The following is a 20,474-nucleotide window of genomic DNA, read 5'->3' on the forward strand; positions in this document are numbered from 1 at the left end:
GCCTAAAATCACTTTTAGCATTTAAAATAATTGATTTGAGCTTTTAGTGTTTTATTTTCACATTTATTGAGACAAAATAGAATATGCATTTTAATGTCTCTATAATTATCATGTTTTCACATTAAAATAATGATCACTTTATCTGTGACTTTCTGTAGGATTTTATGATGATTATAATTAATAGTTTATTTTTATTATTATTGTTATTATTAGAAGTAGTAGTAGTAGTGTTAATATTTAATATTTTTATTATTAATGTATAAATAATAATCATGTTTTAACGGCCATAATTTTATGACGAAGATAATTATTATTAATAATTAATAGTTTATTATTATTATTATCACGTTTTAACATGAAATATTTTTTTATGATGATGATGATTTCTAAATAATTATTATGTTTAGCATTAAAATAATTATCACCTTATTGGTATCGGCCAGAAACTTGATATTATGATGATGATGATGATTGATGATGATGATGATGATTATTATTATTATTAAGCTTGGAATATTGTTCTGTTACACTGTAAAAAAAAAAAAAAAAAAAAAAATCCATAAAAAAGGGATAATGTACTGGCAGAAAATTACCAGGACATTATCCAGTAATTTTACAGACATTTCCTTTAACCCTAAAACACAACGCAATGAAGTTCAAAGTTGAAAATACAGGTAAAACACCTGTAAAAATAAATATGGAAAATTAATACAGTACATTATGCCCAATTTTTAGAGCGTATCTTAGTAACATGCTAGCTTCAAACTCTATTGCAATAAGTTGCAAGTCGTGTCTCTGATGCGGAGTATGTGTGGAGTTTCGCTTATATAGAGTATTTCAAATCAGTCATTTATGAGCCTCCATGATGGTTAGGGTGCCATCTTTGAAGGCAGCTATGCAAGCAGCAAGAGCAACAGTGCTTACACTGTGAATTGTGCTGAATATCCCTAAGTACCAAATCAAAATAGACTGGACTGAGCGTCTCCTGCAAAACAAGCCAGTTATTTCAGATACATCAGCCCTCTGTGTGCATTATTCAGCTTTTAGCATTACAATGGCCGTGTCAGGCAGAGAAATGCAATCCTTGTCAGACAGTGTGGAAGTGAGCCAGCCAAACACAAAGAGCATTTCAACAGTGTGGTCTGGGCCACAAGCCTTTTTAAATTAATTATAGATCAGTATAGACACTGTGACTTGGTGAATGGGGAACGGGGCAGCGTTGCATGCTAAGAGTGGGTTAGTGCTAACAGAGGAGACATAACTCTTTTAGAAATATGAATAGGAGAAATTGTGACAATTTGCTATTTGCCACTTGTTTGCCACCTGATGTCACCTGATGGAGTTTGGGTTCCTTGCCGCTGTCGCCTTTGGCTTGCTTAGTTGGGGACACTTGACATTTGATATTCAACAGTATTCTTGACATTTATTCAACAGTGCTTTGATCTGTCTGCATTGACACTATTCTTTAAGAGCTGTAAGGTACAAAAATTATGTACCAGTTGTACCAGTTATCAATGTAAAGCTGCTTTGACACAATCTGCATTGTAAAAAGCGCTATATAAATAAAGGTGACTTGACTTGACAAGAATCGCTCTTCTATCGTGACCTGTCGTCCCATCCTATTCTTTTTCCCTCTGTTTCTTGTTTATAGAATTTCATGGTTTTCATTGTACATGCCTTGTTCATTGGAAAAGAGTGGGTTAAGCAACTGGATCATTTTGGCAGGGACCTCAGCGGCCCCATTTCTCTGAGAACAAGTATAGGAGAAAAGAGAGAATAATCAGTAAAACCTGGTTGTGTTTTAGTTTGTCATATCTCGGCCTGTCTTACTTTTTTCTAATGAATATCTGTACTATCTGTCCCATATTTTATGTCTGACCATCAAAGAACATCTATGATTGTCAAACAGAACAATTCTGATGCTGTGCTGAAGAATCATTCGGAAAGTTTCAAAACCCTTTATTATTTTGATTTTTTTCAAAATGGATTGATATGGATTAAGGTGACAACACATTTTAATCATCATCATGCTTTGTGCTTCTTTTTTTTTAATTTAAGTGAAAAATATTTTGAATTATATTACATTTATGAGAATTTTAATATAGTTAATACAGACTTTTTATTATTAAGTATTTGGAAATCAATATTTTGAATGTCTTTTTTATGCATCTGGGTTAGGCAGATCCTCTTAATCCTGCAGATTCTTTCAAAATTTGTTGATTCTGGTCTTTCTTCTGATTTTCAGTGCAGTTCAAATTCAAGCTTTGGGTTATTAAAGGGATAATTCACCCAGAAATGAAAATTCTGTTATCATTTACTCACCCTCAGGTTGTTCCAAACCTGTATACATTTCTTTGTTCTGAAGAAGATATTTGGAAGAATGTTTGTAACCAAGCAGATCTCCTCCCCCATTGACAGCCAAATTATTATTTTTTTCCCCTACTATGGTAGTCAACGGGGGGAGAGATCTGCTTGGTTACAAACATTCTTCCAAATATGATCCTTTGTGTACAGCAGAACAAAGAAATGTATACAGGTTTGGAACAACTTGAGGGGGAGTAAATGATGACAGAATTTTCATTTTTGAGTGAACTATCCCTTTAAGGATATTCAGCTTTTGAGCATAATAAAAAGTGTGAAATATTAGGTATGTCAACATGGATTGCAGTTATAATGTCATTATGAGGGTATTTTGTGTTTATTGATGGCAGTAATATCAACTTAATGAAAGTGCTTTAAAGCAAACACAAAATTCACTGAACCACTAAGACCTGGAATCTATTTGTTTTTTGCACCGTCTTCCAACAAAACATTCAAAAGTGAAGAAAAATAAGGGAGTTGGTTACATTTGGCAGACCTTATTAACTTTGCGTAATTGAATGCCTAAAATCATACCAGTTGTACGACATGAATGACATGATTAAAACCAGCATGTTTTCTCCCAACATGGATTTGTTTACCACAATCTGATAAGTCATCCGCCCATGCAGGCTCACATTTGATCAGGTTCAAAGGATGCTGAAATTTAAAGTAAAAGCATTATAACAATCGTACGTCTTCCTCCTCTGTATTCCATCCCACGATCAGATCTGATTACCGCTTCCTTTGTAATGCATACGGACAAACTTACTTCCACCATTTCAATAAGGCATTGCATCCACAACAATTAAACGGTCAGTTCAAAAGAGTGTATCAAGGTCTCGTTGGCATTCCTTGAGACGTGAACGTGAGCTTTGTCACTGGCCGGATGGAAAGGAGGTTATGTGTGTATGTGTAGTCAGGGGTCACGTTACATAGCCATCACCGCTGACCTCTCTCCTCCTCCAGCAAGAGGAAACAGGAGGACACATGGGCAGCGGGCTAGTTGTCAACCCCTGAACTAAACTTGACCCCAATTTTCATGTTCAGCACTGCAACGTGGAGCCAGGCACGTTCACTTTTTCATACATGATGGCCACGTGGGTGCAGAAGAGTCATTTCTGGCTAACTGCGCAGGAGGAAACAAATCTTGGGAGCCAGATTATTATGATGTGTCATTAACCAGGCTGCGATGATGCAACTAAGACTGGCGACATGGTAAATAATCTGATCTCTGTGTCTATTCTTGTGTCTGAGCATCTCCGACTATCTGCGAACAATAGCTTTGGATGAGTTTTTTTAGGGTTTTCCCTGAATTATCTTGCCATCGCGCCCTGATGATAGCGCAGAGACTGGCGTCTGAGCCTGTGATTGCTGTCTCTCTTTCTATCTCTCTTTCTCTGTGCAGCAGAGCGTGGCATTATGGAGGCGTTCTGTCCAGGGGGTGGGGAACCCTTTGTCGTGAGAAAAAGTACAGTCAGTCACTAGCCTCTGTAAGTGTGTGTGTTTGTGTTTTTGTGTGTGAGAATGAAGACAAGATGGCACCGGCGGGAGGGCAGAGCCGACTGGAGCCAGCAGGGAGAGGCCAGTGGTATTATCAACGGCTCTGTGCGCTCTGGTGACGCGATGAGCCCTTATCGCCATCGTCATCGGACACTTTGTCTGCCGCTGAGTCATGGCCTGTCCTGCTCCCAGCCCGGAGAGGCAGGGTGAGCCACCGTTAGTTAGCAGGGTTGATCTTGTGATCTTGGTGGGTGCAGCAGGAGGACATCTCTCTCTTGCCTGTGGCCCCATCACCACGCATGCCCGCTCCTTAAAAAGGCAGCACGGAAGCTGCTTGAGGAAGATCTTTCCCTTAAAACTACAGTACCCTGAAAATATAACCCCAATCATTCCAAAGACTAGTGACATCTCACTTTATGTTGTTCAGATAGGCAACAAGTAGCAAAAGACCCGCCCCCCTTAGTTACTGTTGCTTTGTCCGACAATCCATGGCGCTGTCACGCCACACAGAGTGAAAACACATCGACAGACAAGACAGAGCAGGTTACTTATGATATTAAACAAAGTCCCAGCTTTCAAACTGTGTAATTTTTTAAAGAAATTCGAACAATAAAAACCGTTTTGTGGCTCTATAACATGTCGTGACAGATCACTGTAGCGCCTCAGCTCAAGCGGCTCGTGAACCGATTATCTCTTCCTACTAGTTAGCATTAAAATAAACATGAATGAACGTGAGAAGGAATGTTGTTTCAAATGTGGAAAGACGTCAGTACACACCAATTTTCAAGTTCAAGTCCACCGAGGTTAATCTTCTAACTCCTGACTGCTTTGTCGGATAAAATGGCGGATTCAGTGTTATGATTGGTTAGATCGCTTGTCAATCAAACTCCCGAAGGGTCAATTCCTTTATCATTGTTTGCAGTTTGAAAGTGTTAATTTTGATTTAGTTTTAGTCATAGTCTTTTGACTAAAATGCCATTTAGGATTAGTCATTATTTATCTGAATTGTTTTAGTCACTTTTGACGCAAATGTGCGAGGGTCAGCGTACAGTTCGCGCGACGCGAATTTCGTCATCAGAAGAGTACATGCGTGCTGTACATGCAGCGCGGATTTTTGTAACCGCACGTTAGTTTGTATGCGCAGGTTTGCATATATGCGCATTTAATTGTTTTTGAGGGTCATTTTTTTATCCACAAGGTGGCAGCTGTGCCCTAAGGGCACTGATTCACAAGGTAGTAAAAAAAAACAACTCTAGCATGAAAGAATACAAAGATGTTTGCATGGGTAACTCGTGGCGAGAGACTGCTCAAAACTGCACACACATCGGATGCCTGTGTATGCGTACAAGTCGAATGAAGTATGCATGTGCGTAAAAAAATGAAGTATACCCAGGCCTTAAATCGAATAAAATCTAATGGATTTAGTTAAATTGTAATGTATTAATTAAGAATTTCTCTAAAATTTCCAAACCCATTATATACTCCTGGAAAAAACATCTATTAACCTGTTAATGTGAATGATATTAAAATTGTAACATGCAATGCAGACACAGATTCTGCTGTGACATATAAAAAATATTATCTTAAAATTAAACAAAATTTTAAGAAATTCGAACAAACAACAACTTGCAAAAAACATTATTCTTTGAAGATTTAATCCTTACTAAAGCTATATAAGAGCAGTGAGTGATTTTCTCTGTCTTTTGTTGTTTGATTAATATTAAGGGCGCAGATGGCAGCATGTTATTAGGCTGCTGTCACTTTAAGAGCGAATGCACTTATGCATATCCGATATTCTCACAACTGTTTGTTTTCTTAAGACATAACTGAATGTGTTTTTGTGAATACTGTCCAAAATGAAAATTTTGACATAATGTTGTCTGTATTTGTCCATTCATGCATGAAAAGACATGAAAGAGAGCTCAATTCAGTACTCATATGCAGTCTGAAAGGTGGCTTTCTGTGTACACGGCTGCACGCTTTGGCATATTCTTCAGAATTTGTATTTTTGGGGGGGAAAAAAAACTCACCAAGGCCTCATTTATTTAATAAAAAATACAGTAAAAATAGTAGTTATGTGAAATTTTATTACAATTTAAAACAAAAAAAATTCTATTGTAATTTTGTATTTTAAAATGTATTTATTCATATGATGGCAAAGCTGAAGTTTCATCATCAGTACTCCAGTCTTCAGTGTCACATGATCCTTCAGAAATCATTCTAATATTCTGATTTGCTGCTCAAGAAACATTTCTCATTATCAATGTTGAAAATGAATATGCTGCTAAATATTTTTGTGGAAACTGTGATACGAAAATTAGTTTCTAAAAATCTTAATCTGATTTTAGTCAGAATGCAAGTGTGTTTATTTTCTTAATGTAATGTCATTGTCTGAACATAAGGATGGAATTAATATCTTGCAAAATGACAATACAGACCATCCGTCCTAAAACAAAATTCAAAAACAAATGGGATTTATGTGCAGTGTGAACAAAGCCTACTTTTCGTTGTTTCCCATTTTGATCCACACCTTTTCCTCCGAACATACTGTTCTGTTTCTACTGCTCTTCTTAAAGAACATCTTCAGTGAGTTGTCCCACCCACGTCTTCCCGTCAATATATATTTTGCTGGCAGGAGCATGACTAAAGGTGCAAAGGGTGTCAGTACACTGTTAACTACTTTTAATTGTTTGTTTGCTTTTAATTGTACTTTAATCTATTTGACCTTGCATGCTTGCCTGCTTCTCCATAAACCCTAATAAACTGGGTTGAGCAATCATATCAGTCTTCTATCAACGTCTCCAGTTTTTATGGTCTTAAATAAGCTACGTATTTAGAGAGAGGTGAGGCTGTACGGTAAAATCATAATGGTCTTTCTTCAAATTGTGCAGAAATTCATAGTGAACACCTCATAACTATGTATGCAAACTTAAAAACAGGTAGTGAGTATGTTGGGGCTTTACTGTGGATTAACCAGTCTGGACTGGTACAGTCATTAAACTTCTCCTGAAAGAGGAAAAAGAATGTTATGTTTGGAATCTGGTTGAAATATAAAAAATTTCTAATTATCAGTTTGTGGTTACGATTTTCCTGAGCGAAATATTTGCTTGTGTTGCCTGACAACAGTTTTTAACTGTCTTTTTTGAGCAGGTTTAACTGGCCGATGATTTGGATCCTGTAATGTTTCAGTGGTGGTTGTTTGGAATGACTTATCCTTTCTTGGATGGACCACCTCTGAGAGGAACTTGTTAAAAGATATTGAATTAAAACAGATTCTTTAGGATAAACAAACTGTGGCCTCTTTGTATTGAATGTACCATGGGTTAGCGTCTCCATTCTGATTCATTCTGTGTTTGACGAGTTGATCCGTTGCCATGACAGGAAGGAATGGTAAGGACCACACCATGTGGAAAAGAGGACTGTGTGAAGTGGGTTATTGGATGGAATTAAAGACCTCAACCCATTGGCCAATGGTGATTAGCGAAGGGTCTTCTTTGCTATGGGCTTGTCTTAGAAAATTGGTATATTATTAGATGACTGTAATTTTCATAACTACATATCACTTCTAGAGTACATTATAGACAAATAGATATAAATTGGTACTATACTACACATCATATATATAAGAAAGTAAGAATGCCCCAAAAAACTTTCTAATTGTGAAACTCTGATGTACTAGCCTGACTTCGTCATACTCATATTCTAGGCAGAATGTGAGTCTGATACTGCTCCATTGCACTTGAATTATGGGGCGTGTCTTAACCGAACCAGTAAAAAAAAAAACCTCTGCACTCAATTGGATAGACCTACAACCAATCAGAGCAACGCAGTAAGTGACGTATGTTGAACTTGTACTTAAACTTTTGCCGAATCCCGTTGGAAGGACGGCAAACACATCTTTCCCATCGACAAATGCCTTGATTGCGGTTCTTTGTTCGCCTTTTAAAATTAATGCGCTGTCGATTTATTTTATTACAGACGTGATAGCGGAATCTAAACATCTTACTTCTCCAGCTGCAGTCATCGTTGGTGAAAACCAATTCAACCCAAGCGCTCTTTGATGACGTGGGTGGTTACGTAACCGCAGATAGCCTGTCCATCATCGATTAAAGCCCGCCCTGGCAATTTGATTGGCTCGGCCTTCTGGGAGCCGAGCATAATTACTGCACAATGGATCGAGTCCAGACCGAACTTCTCGTCCAAAAAATGTTGTGGGCGGGGTTCGGGCTGGCACCCAGGCTACTGATGTACTGCAGTCATATATCTTAATGTCAGACATAGTTATGCTACAGAGCTTTTAATCAATGTTTAAATATAGCACAACAATAATGAATCATTTTTTATTTAATCAGTTTTTCTCCATGTAGTGCCTTCAATTCATTGAAGACTGCCCCCTCTCTGCCCAACCCCCCCCACCCCCCTCAATTCCCAACCCCATGCCAGACGACGTGATACCTGAGAGCTATGATGCTGTTATTCCACCTCACCCTCCCGAACGCAGAGGGCCATATTTCAGGAGAGCCCCCTGTTTCCTCCGCCCCCTACCCAGGCTCTGTTCAGTGTCTGTCTGCCTGTTCCAGGTCAGCAAAAATAAGCAAGAGCACAAAAGAAACCGCCGTCAGTCCTCAGGCGCTGACTGTGAGGTAAAATGACAGAGAGAGAGAGTAAAAGAGAAAGAAACACTCAGTGCCAAGTCTGAGGAGGATCATCTGACCTGACAGCAGCATGAGCTACCTTGCCTGATGTGTTTATTTAGTGAAGAAAAAAAAAATCATGTCATAATCATAACTCAAAGTCATAACAACTGCAAACAGGTATCTTAATCAGTAATCATTAAATCCTAATCAGTATTTTTACAACCAAAGTAAAAGTACTATTTGGCTTAATAAGGCTTTTAGAGGATGTATCTTGATTTTTTTTTTCTTTTAAGCACAAATCTAACAAAATGAAAAAAGATAAGTAAACTCAAATAATAGGATTTTTTCATTTATTTTTTATTTTTAAAGCCAAAATGCGTGTATATAAAGGCTATATATATATATATATATATATATATATATATATATATATATATATATATATATATATATATATATATATATATATAAAATAAAAAATCTAATTTATTTTTTATAAAAATAAAATATAAAAATTATTTAAAAATTATATAATAATATATATAAATTATTTTATTGTGTGTGTGTGTATATGTATATATATATATATATATATATATATATATATATATATATATATATAAAATAAAAAATCTAATTTATTTTTTATAAAAATAAAATATAAAAATTATTTAAAAATTATATAATATATATAAATTATTTTATTGTGTGTGTGTGTATATGTATATGTATGTATATATATATATATATATATATATATATATATATATATATATATATATATATATGTACATACATATACATTTTGTCTTTAAATGTGCCGTAGAACGTCTTTTCAAAAGATGTAATATAAGTCTAAGGTGTCCCCTGAATGTGTCTGTGAAGTTTCAGCTTAAAATACCCCATAGATTTTTTTTAATTAATTTTTTTTACTGCCTATTTTGGGGCATCATTAACTATGCACCGATTCATGTTGCGGCCCCTTTAAATCTCTCACTCCCTGCCCTCCCGAGCTCTCGACTATAAGTGCAGTTATACAGTGCATAAACAAAGTTCACACAGCTAATATAACCCTCAAATGGATCTTCACAAGATGTTCATCATTCATGCTGCATGCATGCATCGATTCCTGTGAGTATAGTATTTATTTGGATGTTTACATTTTATTCTGAATGAATTTGAGGCTATATGCTCTGTGGCTAACGGGTAATGCTACACTGTTGGAGATATTTACAAAGAATGAAGTTGTGTTTATGAATTATACAGACTGCAAGTGTTTAAAAATGAAAATAGCGACAGTAATAAATGATGGTAACTTTAACCACATTTAACAGAACATTAGCAACATGCTAACGAAACATTTAGAAAGACAATTTACAAATATCACTAAAAAATATCATGTAATCATGGATCATGTCAGTTATTATCGCTCCATCTGCCATTTTTCACTGTTGTTCTTGCTTGCTTAAGTCTGTTGATTCAGCTGTGCACAGATCCAGACGTTAATACCGGCTGCCCTTGTGTAATGCCTTGAACATGGGCTGGCACATGCAAATATTGGGGGCGTACATATTAATGATCCCGACTGTTACGTAACAGTCGGTGTTATGTTGAGATTCACCTGTTTTCCAGAGGTCTTTTAAACAAATGAGATTTATATAAGAAGGAGGAAGCAATGGAGTATGTATGTCTTTTACATGTACTGAACTCTTATTCAACTATGTCAAGGTAAATTCAATTTTTGATTCTAGGGCACCTTTACATATAAAAAAAGATAAATATTGATTGATTTTTAACTATTTTTTAGTAGTGTCCTCATATATATGATATCATAGAGAGTGATCATAGAAGGTCTCCTTGGCTTTGCTGCATTATGTATATGCAGTATGTTGATATGTTTTGTTTTGCACTCCTCTGCCTGAGCATTGAAAGAGTTTGAGTGAATCTCAGTGTAGCTGACATTGTGTTTTAAGGAGTGAGGCTGCTTAGACCCAGAGACACATACACATACAGAGAGAGAGAGAGAAGGTTGTGTATAAGGAGACAGGGATATTTGAAGCAGATGTGGGTTTAGTCCAGAGCTGAGCCAAAGCGTTCTTGCTGTGTTATTGATTGCCAATCTTCTGGCATGTTTGGCCTATCAGCGTCTCTCTCCAGCCATGATAATCAATTGTGATAGTAGGAGGTATTTAAAGCTGGGAGAGAATTTAAGGCATTGGGAACATGGCATGTTTTGTGTTGTAGAGTTCAAATAAAAACAGACAAGGATGCTCTGGAATTTAAAGTGATAGTGCACCCACAAATTAAATCATAGGTTTTTCTCCTTCATGTCATTCCAAACCCATGTAATTTACTTTGTTCCACGGAAAACAAAAAAGGAGATGTTTATAGGTCTTAAATCACAGTCACATTTGTTCACATTTACATTTTGTAGCACCAAGTTTGACATCACAGCATACAATGAGCCATATTCAGCTTATCGATTAAACAGGACACAGGTCATAAATTAGATCATAGTTATTTTAATCATTTTATTTTAATAATTAGAATTATTTAAGAATAAATAAAATATTTATTTAGTAGATGCTTTACATTTTTATTGAGTAACTTCGACTTGAGAATAATTTTCCTATACTTTTAACATCTCTAAATATCACCTCTCGTCCTGGGTCTGACCAGCTAGCCATGTGTGCGTCTCTTCCCCTGCTCCCCATACTGATGTGGCTCACTGATACATTTCACTCTCACCAGGCAATTAGGCTGCTTTGCCCTTTGCTGTGAAAAGAGCGAGGGAGAGAAGAAAAGAGGAGAGATTAGGGCTGGGAGGAGAAGCGGTCAGGGGAGGGCAGGGTGCAGTCAGAGTGTCTACTTCCCCAGGCCCTGGTCCATTCTCTTGGCTGCCACGGCCCCGACGCCGCCACTGCCTTTCTTATCAGCCTGCTCAGCTCAGCACAGAGCAGCTCAGCGCAGCGGCGGCTCAAACAAGAAGCTGTTTATCTGAGCTCAGCCTTGTATCTACATTCTGGCTCCAGTCAAATCTGCCTGGCCAGACCAGCTCCCAAAAAACACAGTCTGCAGGGGGAAAAAAGAGAGAAAGAGGTTACAGAAGGATAAATCAATAGAGAAGCACCCTCTGTCTCCACGCTTCACTATCCCACAGTCGCTCTGTGCACGGTTCTTGTGCTTATTATTCTGTCCTGTCACACGACATGCATATAATCATTGTTTCCTTCGCTGGGAACTTTGAGTTTTTCCACAAAGCTGGCATGTTTGGACGTAAATAAACTACGCACGCATGTATGTTGCTCTTAGCTTTGATCTTTTTGTGTATGGGATTACTTACATCAGGGTTATTAGTTAGCTAAAACTGAAACCATAAAAAAACATTTTTGTTACTTAAAATAAAATAAATAAAATAAAACATAAAAGCCAGATGCCAAGGCAACAGTTCTTATATTCATTTAGTTTAACTTAAACTAAATTGACTAAAACTAAAGCTGAAATAAAAATAATAGCTAAACATACACTCTAAAGAAAAATGGTGCTATATAGCACCAAAAATGGTTCTTTGGCTCGTAATCATAGCGGAACCTTTTTTGGTGCTATATAGCACCTATCTTTAAAGGTGCTATATGGCACCTTGTCGTATGGTGCTATATAGAACCATAAGAGGTGCCATATAGCACCAGCAGTGGTTCTTTGGCTCGTTATGATAGGGGAACCTTTTCTGGTGCTATATAGCACCTATTCTTATAGTTTTCTAGCACATTTGTCAAATTAGAGGTGCCATATATTGTTTTTTGAGCTAGCAGGGCCCGTTATCATGCCAGGTACTACTGTAGATGAGTCAATATGCTTCTAAATTACACTTTTATGAACGATAATTAATAATTTCTTACCAAATCATGACTTCAAAGATTCAAAATCATGTACTAAATGCTTACTGAAAAACAAAATACATTACACTTTCAAAACCTTTTAATTTATTTCTTTCAGCAGCAAATAAACTCACATTATACTCCCCTTTTATACAAAATAATGCAACAAGCTTGAAATATGTACATTTTTGAAGACAATAGTCCTGTTTTTACATACTGAGTTATGCTCTGAAGTCCTGCAGTTTCTTTTTTGTCCTTCGGGATTTCAAAAAAAATATAGAAACTGGAACTTAAACCATAAGAAAGGGAGCAAGAGAGAGTATTGACTCCAAAAGTCTACTCACAGATTGAGTTGTACACTCATTTTACAGTGACAGGAAGTCCGACTGCATCCTTCAATTTCAAAACAACATACTTCAAAAAGGTCAGTGTCTTTTTCAGTCCTTTAGGGCACTGGATTGGATTCGATTCCAAACGCAAAATATACACACAGGATGAGGCCCAGTGCCATCAAGATGTCCTCACTCTACTCTGTGATTAACTGGCCATCCAACGTGAACAAAATGTGGTCATACTGCATGAGATGATCCTCCTGCAGGCTTTAGGCACTATCTTAGGTGTTGGGACGACAGGAGGGCTGGTCTGAGCATGGCCCTGGAGAAGAGGGGATAATAGCATTAACCATCTTCACATATTTATTTGAAAGGCAAACCTTATAAGCTAAATTATAACAAAATGTGCAATAAGTACTTCGTGCTTTGATTAGATTGTGCTTCACACACTGTAGTCACCTGTTCATGGCTCACCTCAATGTCAAACAGCAACCCCAGGTCCACCTTGAACAGTGCAGGCAAGAGGAGAACAGCTGCTTCCAACTGTAGGCCTTTCAACAAAATAACATCATTAGGTTAACATAACACGGGGGATACTTTTACCCAATACTTTTTTGTTTTGCTTTTTAAACATTCATTACTGTGTGTAAAGCCCAAAGTATACTTCGTATTTTATGCGTATGCTTTTTCTGAACTCAAAACAAATTAAGATCTTTTTGATGAAGTCTGAGAGGTTTCTGTTCCTCCAATGATGAGGGTGAGTAATTAATGACAGAATTTTCATTTTTGGGTAAACTAATCCTTTAAAGGTGATTACCCTTGCACAAATCAAAGCAATTCTCAAACAACACAACTGGATATTCATACAACTTCACATTTGTACGAGACACACACTAGAGCTGCAGGATTCTGGATGAAATGAGAATCATGATATTTTGGTTTCAAATAGAGATCGCAATTCTCCCACGATTCTAAATAGACAACTAAAAATAACATTTATTTTACTAGTTCTAGCAAAATATTAATAGCTGGACTCTAATTGCCGGAAAATGTTTAATTTGAATGAATTATTTTTAAAAAATGGTTTTGAATATATTAATGGCTCATTAATAAATACTTGTTTCACTACTGGATGAATCAGGGTTTAACCTTATCCAATCTATTGAATGAATGATTCAATGACAATGTCACTGGTTGCCACCTAGTGGCTTAACAAGGTAATTTATATACAACAGTTATTTGAAGCACCATGTTAGTTTCGATTTTCTCTATTTTGATCACTATCTGATGTCCAGTGTTTATATCCTAACTGTAAACTTTTGTCTTATTACTTATGTGATAATTTTAATATTTGTGAAAGAAATCAAATAACCAAACCCTTGAATAACTACAGTGTGGTTCAAAACTGCTGTTTCTGGATCAGTGGCAGCATGAACACCGAATGTTCCGGTAGGATTTTTGTCAAAGGTTTAACAGACGCAGGCGAATCATTGTCATTAATAAAGTAGGATCGCGTGGGTGTTTGAATCGAGATTGCGACCTTTCTACGATAAATTGTGCAGCTCTAACATATACATACAAAGTAAATCAAAGGGGTTTCGGACAAGCCAGGTTGATGATGTATGTCATACCTAGAAGCAGGGCACAAGCTGATGTAACTGAAGTAAGTTGATTCAAAACTTTAACTCCCTCAATGTCAGCAGATGGTTCATGAAGTTCTCCCCCTCCTTCCAAATAATGAACATCGCCATGGTGAGCTGCTCCTCAATCATCTGTCTGGTTATCCTAAATAGTAAACATAAAAAAAAAAAAAAAAATTCGGTCACCTTTTGCTAGCATAACTACAAAATACACAAATTTAGACTTATTTTTCTGAAAATAAACCAAAATAGAATATTCTTACGTTCAACTCAGAAAGTACTCCTTGATGAGGTCTTCAGGACTTTCTCTCAGGTGAATGTTTTCAGCCTGTGATAAAGCAATTGTGATTAATTTTCTTAATTAAAAAAAAAAGCACAATAATCTGTAATAGGAAATCAAATTTTTGCAGATATGCAATAGCAAAGGACAAGAAAAAGTAAATAATTCATATTAATGACTGGCCAAATTTGCAATTAATATATTTATGGACAATACCAGCAACACTTGTGGCGTTGAGGGATCAAACAAATAAATAAATAAATAAATACAAAGGAGCTAAAAAAAAAAAAATCAATTCTTTATTTTTCCAATGCGTTTCAGCACACAGGCCTTCGTCAGTGCTAAAATACTACAGATTTGCAATTAAGAAATGCATCTGAATCAGTCATTGGTTTCATTTAAAATTATGAATTTATAATATATAATTATAAGTCTGAAAATAAGACATGCATCAATTAATAAATTAGCTTTACACCCTAATATATTTAATCATTCTTGATTAAAGGGATATTTCACGAAAAATGAAAGCTAGCTGTTAATTTACTTACCATCAGGCCAACCAAGTTGACTTTTTTTCTTCAGTAGAACAGTAAAGATTTTTAGCTGGAACTGTGATTAATTTAATGTCAATGGCTACTGTCAAAAAAAAAAAAAAAAAAAAATTAATACAAAACAACAAGAAAAAAAGTCGCATGCATTTGAGATGGCATAAGAGGGAGTTGATGAATGTTTTGGAATGGATAATTCTTAGTCTAAAGTTTGTTAATGAGGATGACATTCAAGTCAATAGACCACATTAGATGGATTTTATTCAAACATGTCAAACATTGGTAATTCATATTATCTATTAACAATTATAGCCGTTTTTATAGAAATTACTTACCATGTAAAGTTATTGCAAAGTGTCCTTAGTCGTCAAACATTGAGGAGCTTTAGATCCTAAAAGGGAGAGGGGAATCAGTGTTTATAAATGGAAAAAAAAACTTGTTTGCTGCAGTACAAGTAATTAATTAGTAGTGTAAATACTCAGCCATTTCATTCTACTAAAAAAAAACACCTCGCGCTAGTCAAATGAAGTAACGTTAAGCCTTAAATATGTCTTTACTCACACACTTTATTCGTCATTTTGGTCGAACAAATCAGAGCTAACGTGAAAAAAAGACAACTAAAAGAACTGACAAACATTACTTTAAAAACCTAAACTCAATAATTGTAATGCGAGGATCCCCTCAGCCTCGACTCGAGCGTCTCTCCCGCTCCCCACGCACTTCCTGCCCGCATCATTTCAAATAGCACGCGCTGCTTACACGGTAAAGGAGACGTTTCTTTTAAAAATTATTTAGAGACATATTTACATGGTCCAAACACTACATTTCTATAGAATAAAACAAGTAATGCAACATCTTGTATAGAATAGAAATATTCAATTAGCGCTAACCTTTATAACGTTACTGCAGGCCGCGAAAATTCAAAAATTCGGTTAGTTACGATTTCGTTAGTATTCATGTTCACAAACAACGCTAATTAACTCTAAACCGCTAAAACACATGTTCAACCTTTGCATTTTCGAGTATATTAATTAAAACATTTCCAACCTACCTTATTTCATCCGAGTCCAGGGGAAAGAAAATGGCGGCCGAGCAGAAAACTCCAGAAAGTCTCGTGAGTCATGACGTCAGAAAAAAAAACCGTCTGTCACGGGGTCCTTAAAGAGAAATTATCCTTTGGCTGAAAGTGAGATATTTGAGCAGTTGAGTGTAGCCTACTATAATATTGAGAGCAATTCGCAGAAAGACGAAGTAATCAGACTCAAATAGTTATAGCAATCCAACTTACACCCATATTCACTAACAGTGTAGAGGGGCTTGGGGACAAAAAGGTTGAGAACCAGGTTATGTTTAGAAAATACACTGTAATTTAATGTTGTTTTTAATCCTTTCCCCAACTAAACTAAGAGAATAAGAGAGTTAGAGAACCTTTAAAGAACTATACAGAGGCTTAACAGGTTCTTTGTATGGCAGTGGTGCTATATAGCACCTTAACCACAGCAAGGAACCGCTGAAGAACCACTGAAGAACCGCTGAAGAACCATACAGGTGCTTTACTGGTTCTTTATAAGGTAGCGGTGCTATATAGCACCTTAACCACCCCAAAGAACCGCTGAAGAACCGCTGAAGAACCATTTTTTTTTAGAGTGTACATATATATTAAAAAAAAAAAAAACTAATAGAATAACAGAAAACATTACTAAAATAAAAAATGAAAATATATCAATAAAAACAAATTCAAAATATTAATAAAAAATATAACAGTATCTCAAATATACTAACTGATTTGCATAGATTCTGCTGTTGTCAATAAGACTAACCACAGAATGGTAGTGGATAATGTTGTATTGGCTTTTAATAAACCTGTACCTGTAAATCCCAATTCATTCACACAGAAGCACAATCTGCCTGTCAAACATGTGTTTGGAAAGCTAAATACGGTTAATACACTGTTTGGTAATGAAAAAGGGTGCCAAAGTGGCTTCCTTAAATATTAAGGCCTGACAAATTGAATTTTGAGATTGATTTGGGTTGATACATGCTCTATAAACAGAACAGACCATCGGAAACCAGTTGACGGTCATAGTATTATGGACAAATGTACGGCAAGAGGTATGTTTTATCAGTAATATTAGGGTTGCACACCTCTCTTTAGTAATTAAAAATGTCCGAAATTAGGGATTTTGTGTGATGTTTAGTCAGAGGAGAAACTGACATATATGCATAACATTGTTAAAAGCAATGAGAGTTGCCCAAAATACGTCAGAATAAATTAGGGCTGTCAAACGATTAATCACGATTAATCGCATACAAAATAAAAGTTTGAGTTTGCATAATATATGTGTGAGTAATGTGTGTAAATAATATGTATATATAAATACAAACAAATTAATGTAAATATTTAAGAGATATATGTTATTTATGCAAAAAAATGTATTTATATATAATATAAATTATATAAAAATATAAATAAATACATATACTTGTAAATATTTATCAAATATATACATGGATGTGTTTGTATTTATATATACATAATAATTACACACAGTACACCCACATATATTAGGCAAACTCAAACTTTTATTTTGTATGCGATTTAATCGTGATTAATCGTTTGACAGCCTTAGAATAAATTATAAATGCTTAAAGATGCAATACAAAGTGATATTTAATATCATTATCTGTACTATAGTGTTAGAGAAAGGGACTGACTTCTGTTACATGTACATGGCAATTTGAGAGTCCAGTTAGTAAATATAGTTGTCAATCCCAAACTCTGACTACTCTAGTCATTTAATAATGCATCTCAATAACCATAAAATGCCTTCAGCTTGGCATTCCAGAGATGTGGCGTGAAAAAAGAGCCCTTTAATTCCTCTACTATCACTGTGAAGGGGAACTCCAGCACAGATATGCTTTAGATATCTGCTGTTTCTGCATTAATTTAATAAACAAGCAGTTTGAGTGGGAGACAAGTTATTTGATAGGTTAATGCAGAGGAAAGAAAGTCTCGCCAATGAAATGAAAGCACACTTTAAGCACTTTTTTTGTATGATTGACAGGTGCTTCAGGATGTGGTCACATGTGTTTTTAACTACCTCTGAATGTATTTTGAGTGATCCAATCCCAAAACATTTTGGACCTCATTTACACCTCTATTTAACCCTGTCTGCTTGAGATTGTATCACAGATGTGTGACTTTGGTGACTTCAGGCATAACAAGTTTCATGTTTGCACTTTTAGAACATTAGGGGCATTTGCACCAGAGGAGAGTTTTCATAGTTCCTGTAACTATTGGCGGAAGTACCAGCTTTTTGGCGTGTTCACACTGCAAAAACTGGAAATGATTTTAGTTCTAGGAACGCCTTTTAGGGGAACTACACTGCGTTCCAAATTATTATGCAAGAGACAAATCAGTAAGATTTCTGTACAATAAACTTTCAGATTTGAGTTTTTCTAAGAAAATGTTTGTTTGTTTATTTATTTATCCATGTCTTTTTAGATAACTGGTATCAATCTCAGACAAAATAATTTGCCAGATCTATGGAAAACCTACTTAGAGGTTGTTCCACATTATTAAGCAAGTCACAGTTCTCATGCAATATGGGGAGGAAGAAAGATCTTTCTGAAGATGAAAAGCATGAAATGGTCCAATGTTGTGCAAAAGGCATGAAAACAACTAATATTGTGTGAAACTGAATGGAGATTATCGAATTATCATAAGATTTGTGAGTGATTTAGAGCACAGCAGAACTCGGTCAGATAAAGGCTTATTGAGGAAAGTTCCTGTCAAAAAAATTAATTGTATTAAAAGGGCAGCTATAAAAAAAAAGCCAGTGTTGAGCAGCAAACGGGTATTTGAAACTGCTGGAGTCTCAAGAAGCTCTCCATGCTGGCTGGCAGTTGTGCGTAAAGATGCATTTCAGCCACTCCAAACCAAACCTCACAAAGAGAAACATTTACAGTGGGTTTAGAAATACATGAAGACTCATTTTTAAATAGTTTTATTCACTGAATAATGCCGTACTACAATGGATGGTCTAAATAGATGTATTTCTGGATGGTTGGTGAATGGCCACCATGTTCCAACAAGACTGTGATGTCAGCAAGGAGATGGTGGGTGATGATTTGAGCTGGAATACTGGGAAGTGAGATGGAGGGTATTAAAATGACTTTTGCAAGATATGTGGAGTTCATAATAATTCATTTTCAGCTATGGTATAAAAAGGAGAATAGTGCATAGTACAATGCACTATGCACTAACCAATCCTGCAAAAAACACCACAGCAATAAAACTGTCTGAAAATGTATTTCTACACCCACTGTAAATGTTTCTCTTTGTGAGGTTTGGTTAGTGGTGTCTAAAATGCATCTTTACGCACAACTGCCAGCCTGCATGGTGAGCTTCTCAAGGCTCCAGAGACACCAGCAGCTTCAAATACCTGTTTGCTGCTCAGCACTGGCTTTTTTATAGCTGCCCTTTTAATACAATACATTTTTTTCTTTCTTTCATTAATAAGCCTTTATCTGACCGAGTTCTGCTGTGCTCTAAATCACTTACAAATCTTATGATAATTCGATAATCTCCATTCAGTTTCACACAATATTAGTTGTTTTCATGCCTTTTGCACATCATTGCACCATTTCATGCTTTTCATCTTCAGAAAGATCTTTCTTCCTCTCCATATGGCATGAGAACTGTGACTTGCTTAATAATGTGGAACAACCTCTAAGTAGAGTTTCCATAGATCTTGCAAATTATTTTGTCTGAGATTGATACCAGTTATCTAAAAAGACATGGATAAATAAATAAACAAACAAACATTTTCTTAGAAAAACTAAAATCTGAATGTTTATTGTACTGAAATCTTACTGATATGTCAATTGCATAATAATTTGGAACGCAGTGTAAATTAGCTCTTACTTCAGAGTAGAGTTACCAGTGATGTAAATGTATACGTTGATTGGTCGAACACTTGCCATACGAAACACAGTTTACAAGCTTACTCTTGGGGCAGTCGTGGCCTAATGGTTAGAGAGGCAGACTGGTAACCAGAAATTTGTGGATTTGATTCTCAATGCCGGCAGGAAATTACTGAGATTTGGCTCCTAACCCCTAACTTGGCCACTAACTTGGATGGGTTAAAGGATTAGTTAAGACATGAACATCTTGGATGGCATTGGGGTGAGTAAATTATCAGGAAATTTTAATTCTGAAGTGAACTAATCCAAATTCCGAGTATACTCTACCATACTCGAAATGGTAGAGCATACCCAAACTAACTCCATGAACAT

General features: G+C 35.9%; 1 long non-coding RNA gene across 1 annotated transcript; it reads right to left on the reverse strand.

Annotated features, from left to right (window-relative positions):
• Positions 1-12,149: 12,149 nt before the first annotated feature.
• LOC137023359 (uncharacterized) lies at positions 12,150-16,806 on the reverse strand. Its single transcript, XR_010895524.1, has 7 exons — positions 16,228-16,806; positions 15,512-15,567; positions 15,177-15,264; positions 14,612-14,676; positions 14,340-14,493; positions 13,183-13,259; positions 12,150-13,030 (listed from the first exon to the last, which is right to left on the reverse strand). It is a non-coding gene; the product is annotated as an uncharacterized lncRNA (long non-coding RNA).
• Between the last annotated feature and the right edge of the window lie 3,668 nt (positions 16,807-20,474).

This window comes from Chanodichthys erythropterus, chromosome 7 (genome assembly GCF_024489055.1).
Source record: "Chanodichthys erythropterus isolate Z2021 chromosome 7, ASM2448905v1, whole genome shotgun sequence".
Lineage (NCBI taxonomy): Eukaryota > Metazoa > Chordata > Actinopteri > Cypriniformes > Xenocyprididae > Chanodichthys > Chanodichthys erythropterus.